Raw genomic sequence first — 12,167 nt, 5'->3', positions numbered from 1 at the left:
TGATGAAGAGATGGTTATTTGAATCAGCTGTGTAGAGCAAGGGCCAAAAATGTACACCCAGGGAGGGCCCCAGGACAGAGTTTGGGAGAACTGTTTTAGAGAACTGTGATGTCAGAAAGCAACATTATTATGAGTTGTGCCACCCCATTGCGTTGCATATTTCTTGAGACACACTTTCAAAACGCATTGTCTAACACGCTCAGTGGCATTTCTAGTTCACAAAATGTGTATGAAACGCTGTGGACTATAAAAACCCTTACTGTAGGGCTTCCAGTCAACTCTTCATATAAGGGCCAGCAGACAAAATGGGAAGACTCACTTTTTTCACTCAAACTGCCATACACGCTCATCAAATTCCAGAAGCTTATCTTAGGGCTTCCGAGTGGCACAGCGGTCTAAGGCACTGCATCTAAGTGCTAGAGGTGTCACTACAGACCCTGGTTCGATTCCAGGCTGCATCACAACCGGCTGTGATTGGAAGTCCCGTAGGGCGGCGCACAATTACCCCGGCGTCGTCTGGGTTAAGCAGTCATTGTAAAATAAGAATGTGTTCTTAAGACTTGCCTAGTTAAATAAAGGTTAAATAAAATAATGAGTGGGACCATTTTTCTGGGTAGGAGGTAAACCCCCTAAGTGTTAAAAATGTACTAAAAATATGCCCATGTGGTGAATCCACCCCCTCAGTTTCAGAGGCTTCCTGTGAGAGGAAATGTGAGGATTCATCCCTAAAACTCCACTCCAATGAGGCCCTAGAGGACTCTGGGAGTGACACATTTCCCCTACTGGGAAAGATGTTAGTTGATGGTCCATATTCCATATATAGCCTATCACGCATTAAGCTGGAATAGATTTGCCAGTTTGCCCAGGGAGAATATACATATTTTTTAATGGAATGCTCTTTCGTTATTATTTCAAACATGTGTTTACATTTTCACACTAACCAGGTTTCCATCCAACGTTTTTAGTCAAGTAAAGTATATGTCTGATAAAAAAAATTAAGCAAAGTCACAACAGGCCTGATGGAAACCTCAAATTTGTTTGTAAACTTTCCAAATGTAGGCAAAACGAAATACGCTAGGCAAGGTGGGATATAATTTTGTTTCTAAAATGATGGCAGTGGAAACACCTTCATGTGCAAATGTTGATATAATAACCATATCAAAGTACACTTGAGAGTCACCAGATGACACGACTCAGGAAAACATGCAGTTTATTAGGCTACAGATGAAATAAGTTATGAACTTCACAGGGTGGTGAAAGTGCACAGTGATGAGCTTGATGCTCATTGTCAAAAAAAATAATCGAGGGTCTTATTCTGGTGACATGATGATCGTTGATTGCCTGCCTTTTGACAAATAAAAATGACCTTGCTATTTTGTCCATAATCATTTCATCATGTAGGTACTGTAGCCTACCCCCACATTATCCGCAAGCTGTTGGCTAGAGCGCAAGTACCAAAACCAGAGTGGGCACATTCGCTATGTTTTGGGGGGATGATCAGAAGTAAAAATTTGATTATAAGACATTTAACTTGTATTTTTAAACCGCAAAACTAATGTTTATGTGAACTACATCCCACAACAATTCACTTTAATGGAAACATCTCTGCTGGGAAAATGCCATTTTAGAATATTTACAATTTGTTGGATGGAAACTTAGACATGAAAATGGAGTATACAAATCAATTCTGTATTATAAATAGGATGTCATTGATTTTATTATTGGTATCAAATTGGTAGTTACGGTCTTGTCTCATTGCTGCAACTCCCGTATGGACTTGGGAGAGGCGAAGGTCGAGAGCAATGAGTCCTCCGGAACACAACCGAACCACTGCTTCTTGAAACAACGCCCGCTGAAACCTTAAGCCAGCCGCACCAATGTGTCTGAGGAAACACCATACACCTGGCGACCGTGCACTGAGCCCGGCCTGCCACAGGAGTCGCTAGTGCGTGATGAGACAAGAGAGGCAGAGAGGCAGCCAAAGCAGAGACAAGAGAGACATGACATCCCCTGCCGGCCAAACCCTCCCCTAACCCGGACGACGCTGGGCCGATTGTGCGCCACCCCATGGGTCTCCTGGTCGCGGCCGGCTGCGACTTGAACCAGGATCTCTAGTGGCACAGCTAGCACTGATACAGTGCTTTAGACCACTGCGCCACTCGGGAGGCCCCGTCATTGATTTTTTTTATTTATATATCCAACCACCTGTTGGCTAAAGACTAATCTAAATTTTTGTGTTTTGTCTCAAGATGGAGGCCATTCTATTTTTTGGTGTGTTTTTGGTTCAGCTGTTGCTACATCGAAGACTGCTTCAAGTCTGAACACGAGAAATGGAACTGGCCAACAAACGCCTTACACGTATAATCATGATATGAGGCAGATCATAGAATGGAACCATTTCATAATCATGAGTTCTGCTGGCAGGAGATACACATTGGCTGAGCTCATCCCTAGCGGAAAATCATTTCGAGATTGTGAAACCTCTATTTTCTTCTGCTTAGAATGATTCTTGATAAGAACAGTTTGTTGTTTGTTTCAACATTTGGACAATTTGAGAGTCACTGACGTCATTGATGAGCAATGAAAACAGAAGATGACATGATGGAAGCAGCAAAAATTCCACACCTCAAATGAGCACAACTGACTCTTTGGAGGCAGGTCTTGTTGCTTGTTATTGTCCTTTGACAAGACAAGACAAGTACTAAGAAGCCTTCACAGTTGACAAGATGTGGGTGTCTTTTCACAAGTGCTGTGATCATTTTTAAAAGCAGTGCCACGTCATTCAAACAGCACTTCACCCGACACTTAAATATTTTCCCAAAAACTGAACAAACTTACCCTATGCTTACGATGTAGTCTACTTGCTTTGCATCCCACTTTCTTAAAATAAAATAAAGTCACCATACACATGCACCACCATTCATTCAATTACCAATAACATATTTAGCTCAGTGCAAAGCTGATACACAACTCCAGTCATTTAGAAGATACATCTAATTACCAAAGATTCACTTTGGAAAGTGCACTGATGGCTCCAGGAATTACCTTGTGGGGTCCACTTAGGGCCTGTTTCCTGGACATTGCTGGACCTAGACTAAAAAGCACTTTGGGAGTCTCCATTCAACAAGTCCAGGACTACACTGAAGCTGTTCTGGGGAAACTGGCCCTTAAAAAAAGGGTACTCCTATTTTCTGAAGGAAGACAACCTGACGGGGAGCTGCTTGCTCTCCTTTCCAAACAGGAAAGGCCTCATCCTGTACGGATTGAAGGGTGGGGGGGTGGGGTCCCTTACTACAGCTTCCTGAACCAAGCTCTCCAGAGAGAGTGGGTCATTTGAAAACCATCCAAGGCAGCATTGTTGTGCCACTGCCATCAGCCAAACCTATTCCGCTATACCTTTTGTCTTCTTACTCAATGACCCGTTCAGACTTCCAGAATGGTGAAGCTTGTGCTAGGATATCATTTACAAATCCTGTGATTGGTTAAGGCAAGACCTGTGTGTGTGAGATAAATATATATTTTTTTTAATCACACAGTACCAGTCAAGTTTGAACACAGCTACTCATCCAGGGGTTTTTCTTTATTTTTACTATTTTCTACATTATAGAATAATAGTGAAGACATCAAAACTATGAAATAATTCCATGTTATGTAGTAACCAAAGTAAGTGTTAAACAAATCAAAATATATATTTTAGATACTGCAAAAACCATCAAGCGCTATGATGAAATTGGCTCTCATGAGGAACGCAACAGGAAGTGTTTTCTTTACTTAACTAGGCAAGTCAGTTAATGAACAAATACTTATTTCCAATGACGAACTACCCCGGCCAAACCCTAACAACGTTGGACCAATTGTGCACCGCCCTAGGGGACTCCCAATCACAGACATTTGTGATACAGCCTAGAATCGAACCCAGGGTCTGTAGTGAAGCCTCTAGTACTGAGATGCAGTGCATTAGACCGCTGTGCCACTCGGGAGAGTTCTCTGCTCCAGAGAATAAGTTCATTAGAGTTAACTGCACCTCAGATAGCAGCCCAAATAAATGCTTCAAGTAACAGACATCTCAACATCAACTGTTCAGAGCGTGAATCAGACCTTCATGGTTGAATTGTTGCAAAGAAACCACTACTAAATGACACCAATAATAAGAAGAGACTTGTTCGGGCCAAGAAACACGAGCTATGGACATTAGACTGGTGGAAATCTGTCCTTTGGTCTGATGAGTCCAAATTTGAGATGTGGGAACTCCTTCAAGACTGTTGGAAAAGCATTCCAGGTGAAACTGGTTGAGAGAAAGCTGTCAAGGCAAAGGGTGCCTACTTTGAAGAATAGTTTGATTTAACACTTTTTTGGTTACTACATGAATCTGTGTTTTATTTCATAGTGTTTTCACTATTCTACAATGTAGAAAATAATAAAAAATAAAGAAAAACCCTTGAGTAAGTGTCCAAACTTTTGACTAGTACTGTACACACACACACTAGGGGAAGTGTGTACTGTTATTGACAACAGATAGAAAATACTAATTTGATTAGAGCATCAGGAGTTACTGTCTACATAAAGTTGACTCTTCCTTGCGAGTGTATTCATACAGCATTCCATCCCCAGTCCATTGTGTGATATCTGAGTTGGACCGCAGGCAGACAGTAGTAAAATGGAGAATTCATGGCATGTGGACTGGGCCCAGCAGAGCATTTCAAAGCCCTCCTTCCACAAATGCAGTAGGCTTCCTGCACCACCACCATTGACTGTCCTTGTTAGAGCAGGGTTTCCTTCATTTGTGTATGTGCCGTCCGTGGTTGTAGGGTTAGCAACACACACTTGGCTATAAAAGATCCTAAGCAGTAAGCTTGATCATTTACATGTCGTCACGGCAACAGTTGAGATCATTGTAAGCACGCCAGGGTAGGTCAGAGAGCAAAATACAGCCGTAGCTGCTAGACCATTAAGGACATTGTACTGCATTCCCTAGTCAGCCATCTGTTCAGGGTAGCACTAGTCAGCCATCTGTTCAGGGTAGCACTAGTCAGCCATCTGTTCAGGGTAGCACTAGTCAGCCATCTGTTCAGGGTAGCACTAGTCAAACAACTATGTACAGACCGAAGGTCAAAGAGGCATGCATAGCGATGGCATGTTGACTGAGCATTATGTTCCAAACAAAGAACATAAAAACTATACCACATGCCTCAGTTGTCCAATGAACGACAGACTGTTGACACACTGTACCGCATTGTTTTCATATTTCCCTCACAGACCTTTGCCACATGTCGATGGGGGCAGAAATTCACCGGGAGACAATCGCAGCAAAATGTCAAACATGCTTTCTTTCTCCAGGGCCAGTTGCACCTGATTCACAAAGCTGCCACTGATCAACCAGATCTCAGCAACAGACAATATAGGACAAATGTCTTGAGGATCATGGAGTTCTTGAGGATTGGTGCCTTTGTAGGCCTACATGGCTCATATTTCATTTTTTGTGCTAACGGTTTCTTTTCCCACAGGGTGGCCTTTATCTGTCTGGGATCAGAAAAATGGCGAGAGTGGATTGGCACCCCAGCGCTGCGAGCCACAGGCCAGACTCAGTCATCCCAGAGAGGAACTGGGTGTGCCTACCACTGCCCCTGCCTTGACACTGCTTAGCCCTTACACATGGGACCTATTGTTGCATACTTTCCACATGTTCCACCACTCAGAAATGGCTTCACAATGCTAGTCCCAGCATGAGGGCGTGATTGATGATGGAGGATGGAGGGGACAACCTTTTTTTTATTTATATATTTTTATGTAAAAAATGTGGAATAAGTCAAGGGGTCAGAATCCTTTCCGAATGCGCTGTGTGTGTGTGTTATATAACACACACAGCGCATTCAGAAAGGATTCCGATCCCTTGACTTTATTGCACATTTTGTTACGTTACAGCCTTACTATAAAATTGATAAAATTGTTTTCCCCTCAATCTACACACAATACCCCATAATGACAGAGCAAGAACACGTTTAGACATTGTTGCAAATGTATAAAAAAAACAGATATCACATTTACATAAGTATTCAGACCCTTTACTCAGTACTTTGTTGAAACACCTTTGGCAGCGATTACAGCATCGAGTCCTCTTGGGTATGATGCTACAAGCTTGGCACACCTGTATTTGGAGAATTTCTCCCATTCTTCTCTGCAGATCGTCTCAAACTCTGTCAGGTTGGAGGAGCGTCGCTGCACAGCTATTTTCTGTTTTCTCCAGAGATGTTCGATCGGGTTAAAGTCCGGGCTCTGCATGGGCCACTCAAGGACATGGAGACTTTTTCCAAAGCCACTCCTGTGTTGTCTTGGATGTGTGCTTATGTTCATTGTCCTGTTGGAAGGGGAACCTTCACCCCAGTCTGAGGTCCTGAGTGCTCTGGAACATGTTTTTAATCAAGGATCTCTCTGTACTTTGCTCTGTTCATCTTTCCCTTGATCCTGACTTGTCTCCCAGTCCCTGCCACTGAAAAACATCCCCACAGAATCATGCTGCCACCACTATGCTTCAGCGTAGGGATGGTGCCAGGTTTCCTCCAGATTGAACTGCCAAGTGTCACATCTTGGTTTCATCAGACAAGATTATCTTGTTTCTCATGGTCTGAGAGTCTTTAGGTGCCTTTTGGCAAACTCCAAGCAGGCTGTCATGTGCCTTTTACTGAGGAGTGGCTTCCGTCTTGTCACTCTATCATAAAGGCCTGATTGGTGGAGTGCTGTAGAGATGGTTGTCCTTCTGAAAGGTTCTCCCATCTCCACAGAGGAACTCTGATCACTCTGAAAGAGCTCCATCGGGTTCTTGGTCACCTCCCTGACCAAGGCCCTTCTCCACCCTGATTGCTCAGTTTGGCCAGGCAGCCAGCTCTAGGGAGAGTCTTGGTGGTTCCAAACTTCTTCCATTTAAGTATCATGGAGGTCACGGTGTTCTTGGGGGACCTTCAATACTGGAGAAATGTTTGCTTTCCTTCCCCAGATCTGTGCCTCGACACAATTCTGTCTCGGCACTCTACGGACAATTCCTTCGACCTCATGGCTTGGTTTTTGCTCTGACATGCACTGTCAACTGTGGGACCTTTTCTAGACATGTGTGTGCCTTTCCAAATCATGTCCAATCAATTGAATTTACCACAGGTGGGCTCCAATCAAGTTGTAGAAACATCTCAAGGATGATCGATGGAAACAGGATGCACCGGAGCTCAATTTCAAATCTCATGGCGAAGCTCTGAGTACTTACGTTTGATTTTTTTTTTATATACATTTGCAAACATTTCTAGAAACCTTTTTTTCGCTTTGTGATTATGGGGTATTTTGTGTATATTAAATGAGATTTTTTTTCATGTAACTACTTTTAGAATAAGGCTGTAACATAACAAAATGTAGAAAAAGTCAAGGGCTCTGACCGAATGCGCTGTATTATAACATTACGAGACTGAATTCAATCAATTGCAGATAAAAAGGAAAACTGCATTGAGGTTTAACTTTGAACATTTACGCTGTATTTTATCTCTTTTGGGATAGGGGGCAGCATTTTCACTTTTGGATGAATAGCGTGCGCAGAGTGAACTGCCTCCTACTCTGTCCCAGATCCTAATACATGCATAGTATTATTAGTATTGGATAGAAAACACTCTGGTTTCTAAAACTGTTTGAATGATGTCTGAGTGTAACAGAACTCATATTGCAGGCAAAAACCTGAGACAAATCCAACCAGGAAGTGGGACATTTGAAGTTTGTAGTTTTTCAAAGCTTGGCCTACCGAATACACATTGAAATATGGATAAAGTTGCACTTCCTACGGCTTCCACTAGATGTCAATCGTCTTTAGAAACTTGAATGAGGATTCTACTTTAAAGGAGAGGCTCATGAGACCTCTTTGAGTCAGTGGTCTGGCAGAGAGCCTTGGTCTCATGATGCACACTCCCGGCAGAGTTACCTCTCATTCCAGTGCTTTTCTTCAGACAAAGGAATTCTCCGGTTGGAACATTATTGATGTTTTATGTTAAAAACATCCTAACGTTTGATTCCATACATCGTTTCACATGTTTCTAAAGGACTGTAACGTAACATTTCAAGTTGTCTGGACGAAGTGCCTGCGCCTCATGAAGATGGATTACTGGGCTGAACATGCTAACAAGTGGCTATTTGGACATAAATAATGTAACAAATCAGTCATTTAGTGTTGAACTGGGATTCCTGGGAGTGCCTTTGATGAAGATCATGAAAGGTAAGTGAATATTTATGGTGCTGTTTCTAACTTCTGTTGACTCCAAAATGGCAGATATTTCTCTGGCTGGATTGGGCTCCGAGCGCCGTTCTCAGATTATTTTAGTTTTTTTTAAATCTGACACAGCGTTTGCATTAAGGAGAAGTCTCTTTAATTCGGTGAATAACACTAGTATCTTTTATCAGTGTTTATTATGAGTATTTTTGCAAAATCACCAGATGTTTTGCAATCAAAACATTACTGCATGTCACACACCAATGTAAACAGATTTTTGGATGTAAATATGCACATTATCGAACAAAACATACATGTATTGTTTAAAGGACACGTGTAGTTTTGCATCCATATCCAATGAGAATGTCTGCTAGAAAAACAGCTTACGGGAGGAAGGATTAACACCGCAGATAAAGAGCTAACATTCTGCAATGCGGTGTACCTTTATCTGTAACTGATTCCTTCAGCATTTCCATGTATCGTTCCACATATTTAAATGTTGATGGAAGTCTCTCCATCTGAATAAAGAAAGATAGCGTGCTGTCATATGCATGTTGCCCAGTGTGGCAGTGGAAAGAGTGACTAGCCTGCTGGCAACCACATTTGTGTTGGCAAGGGCTGTATTATTTCCATGTGAAAAATGGCTTATAACTTAGGCCATTGATTCAACATATCTTACAATGACTCATTGATATAAAAATTAAAAAAATACAAATTATCCCCTACCATTTTACATGTTCTCAATGCACAACAGCAAATATCTATTTGCTCAGTGGTGACAGTGTACAAAGCCCAAATAACAACCACAAGGTTGTTTCTGTTGACCAAGACACTGATAACGAGGTTTGTGATGAGATAACAACCTGTTTCATTGGTCCACAAAGATATTCACAGGTCGGCCCAGGCGATATATTCTTTATACCGTATATACAGGTGTGTTTCAAAATACCGACTGTATGATTTTCCGTACCGGGGAGGGGGGCATCCCCACCTCACGGGAGGGTGCATGCTACGCCACTGATTGTGACTAACTAGAAGAAATCTAAGATGTATCAAATAAAATGTCATCCAGCTCAGGGTTCCAGCTATACATTTGCTTACTTGCTAGCTAAGTGGCTAGACATCAAGATTCATTTGTTGATTGTATGTCTCTGCTGTAACCCTCTCCTGGATCAAGATCCCTGTTGCATAAATTGTTTTGTGTGTAAAGATTGAATAGTGCCCCTTGTGCACACTTCTGGTATTACCATACATTTCATTATGGTACAAAAACTGTATGAGAATCTGGATACCGCCCAGCTCTATTCCCAGGCACTACATAGCTATGCAAGAAAGATATAAACATGGATGGTAATGCAGAAGGTGACTGAGGATTAACACTGGAGGTGACAGGACGATGATACGTGGTTATTAACTGTAGAATCCTTAGTAGTGTGAAAGGAACAGAAATTCACAACAAATGTCTCGAATATGTCTGCAGGCTGTGCTGTCTGAAAGGGCATTAACCTAAGGAATGCAAGGCCTTTGGCCCATCGAAACTCATTCAGAAAGAGATACCAGACATTGAACTATCAACAACACATTACTGATTCCACTGGCCTTGTGGCCAGTGTGGTTTCACAAGTGGGCAGCACGTGATGATAATTTTTTTCAGGTGGCCATGCTAAGGTGCAGTAGCAGGCTTAGCGGTGTTTAGAAAAGTGTGGAGCAAACCCATCTCTAGGCCAACAGAGCAATTATCCCACAGGCTGTTGTAATACAATCAGCTGATATAAATGGACAAATTGCCAGGTTGACTCTACAATGACGCACATACTCAAGGTGCAGGCAATGATGTATTAAATAACTTACCTTGGAGTAATCGGAGGCTGAAAATATAGGCTAGTGAAATACTATATGGACGTATGGTAGAAAATAGCTGAAAATTAGATTTTTTTTGCAAAGAAATTAACTCTTCCTATTGAGAGATTTGGCCATTAAACAGGATTGATAGCACTTAGATGCGTACATGAGTCGGGCTCACAGTTCATCATGTAGCCCTGTCTGCAACCTCAAGATCGGTGTCACCATCGGTCCACGAGAGGATTCCCTCAAGGATGGGGTCAAACACATTAAACATAGTGCCTGCGAAGCCGAAGGGTGGGTTTAGTAAAAACGTTTCATATTCTTTCAAATGACTACAACCAAATCAAAACTGGGTAGAAATGATTCTTGACCGTGTCCAGTTCCCTAATAATCACTGAAACTAAAGCTCGACGGTCAGGGAGTATTGAAAAGAGGACTATTGTTTGCAAATTTTGCCAGCGAGGAAACAGCAAATTTTCCAAGCGGTCCTCCGCTGAACACTGAATGCAGCCCCCGGGGCAAAATTTGTTCGACACCCCTGGTCTAGGCGAACAGTTAAGACGCTGGTTACTCCTGTGGATCCAGGTTTTAGACCCTGCTCATGGACACGTTGCATCCTATGATAAATACATGTATATGTGTCCCGTTCCACATATGTACAAGTGTGTAACCTGTACAAGTGAGGTGAAATGGAAATGTGATTTGTTTTTTTCTTCTTCATACCCCCCTCCTGAGACTGGGGTCACGGCATGGGGTCAGACATTATTGATGGTGGGTAGGGTTTAGTGCCCTGCTCATGGACAGGTCGACAGATTTGTTTTACCATGGTTTGCTCAGGGATTTGAACTAGCAACCAACGCTCTAACCCTTAAGACTACCTGCCATCCACTTGTAGTCCCTCTCTTTTGCATTGACAGTATGACAAGTTGTCAGTGATTAGACTTTTTGTAAGCTGTCCCAACATTGGATCATTGATATACTCCTCACAACCATAGAACAACTTCATCAGAATGTTTGAAAACTATGAGCTGCTTTTATCTCAGGCATCTGAACGTGTTACTTTTAAAAATGGGTCACAATGTTACCATAAAGCCTTTGTTCAACAATGGTCTGTCAGTGTTGTCAGCTGATGATGACCACAAAATTACATATTATTTGCGTTAGGCTGCCAGTTTGCTTATATACAACATCTAACACGACATTAGGCTGTTTGCCCTCCATGTTGTCAGACAGACAGATAAATAACTTTAAAGAATCAGATTTTTTTTTTTTTACAACCGACGAAGGAATTCGACGAAATGCACATTTCCGACACATCATCATATTGTATCAGCTGTAACCTTTCACATCTCATCAATTGATAGGGTTTAAAATGAACTTTTGCAACTTACCGCAGTGCTGAAAGTTTCTAAAACTTTACTGAGAACTCCTTTGTGGCACGACAATGTTGCGGTTACATTCGCAGTATTATTTGACAATTATTCAAAGACCCTAAAAGTTGAAAACGTTCTTATAATTCCGAGGAGTTTGACTGCGCCTGGACGAGCCGATGTAGGCCAACTGTAGTGTTTGATTCTGTCCGTACAGTGGTTTTCATGAATTCCACTGACTGGTGAACGCCGCCCCCTTTCCCCTGCGTCCCTCGTTGAACTTATTTTAATATATATATATATATATATATATATATTTGCATCGTCTTTTTGTCAGCATGAAAAAGACGATGCAAATAAAGAAAACACAGTTATCGAAAGTGTTGTTTAAAAAAAAATGTTTAACAGCTAGCGTTGGATTAGAATGCACCACGATTATTCACGGCATAATGAAATTTAAAACATGCGTCAGCAGGAAGTCATCCTTTGCTTGAGATGCACGAGGCATTTTTTAAAAAGTGGGCTGGCGTGACGAGCAATACTGTAGGCTAGTGTTCGTATTGTCTCAGTCCCTAAATATGCGATGATTGTCATGTTTATTGAAGGTGTAGGCTACATAGGTGTGACAACACGTGTCATGTTCCCCTCAGTCAACGAGATGGTGAATGCACCCAACAAATATCTATATAAATGCACAGTTTGACCCCATTTTTGTT

General features: G+C 42.0%; 1 protein-coding gene across 1 annotated transcript in view; it reads right to left on the bottom strand.

Annotated features, from left to right (window-relative positions):
• The window catches only part of LOC112249911 (pleckstrin homology domain-containing family G member 3), a 106,845-nt gene extending 95,127 nt beyond the window's left edge, over nt 1-11,718 (bottom strand). The window contains exon 1 of the mRNA XM_024419640.2: nt 11,473-11,718. The gene's annotated coding sequence lies outside the window, so the exon portion shown is untranslated. The remainder of the gene's footprint in view (nt 1-11,472) is intronic.
• Between the last annotated feature and the right edge of the window lie 449 nt (nt 11,719-12,167).

The sequence above is a fragment of the Oncorhynchus tshawytscha genome, linkage group LG05 (genome assembly GCF_018296145.1).
Source record: "Oncorhynchus tshawytscha isolate Ot180627B linkage group LG05, Otsh_v2.0, whole genome shotgun sequence".
In the NCBI taxonomy this organism is placed as follows: Eukaryota; Metazoa; Chordata; class Actinopteri; order Salmoniformes; family Salmonidae; genus Oncorhynchus; species Oncorhynchus tshawytscha.
This window is presented reverse-complemented; position numbering and strand designations above follow the sequence as displayed.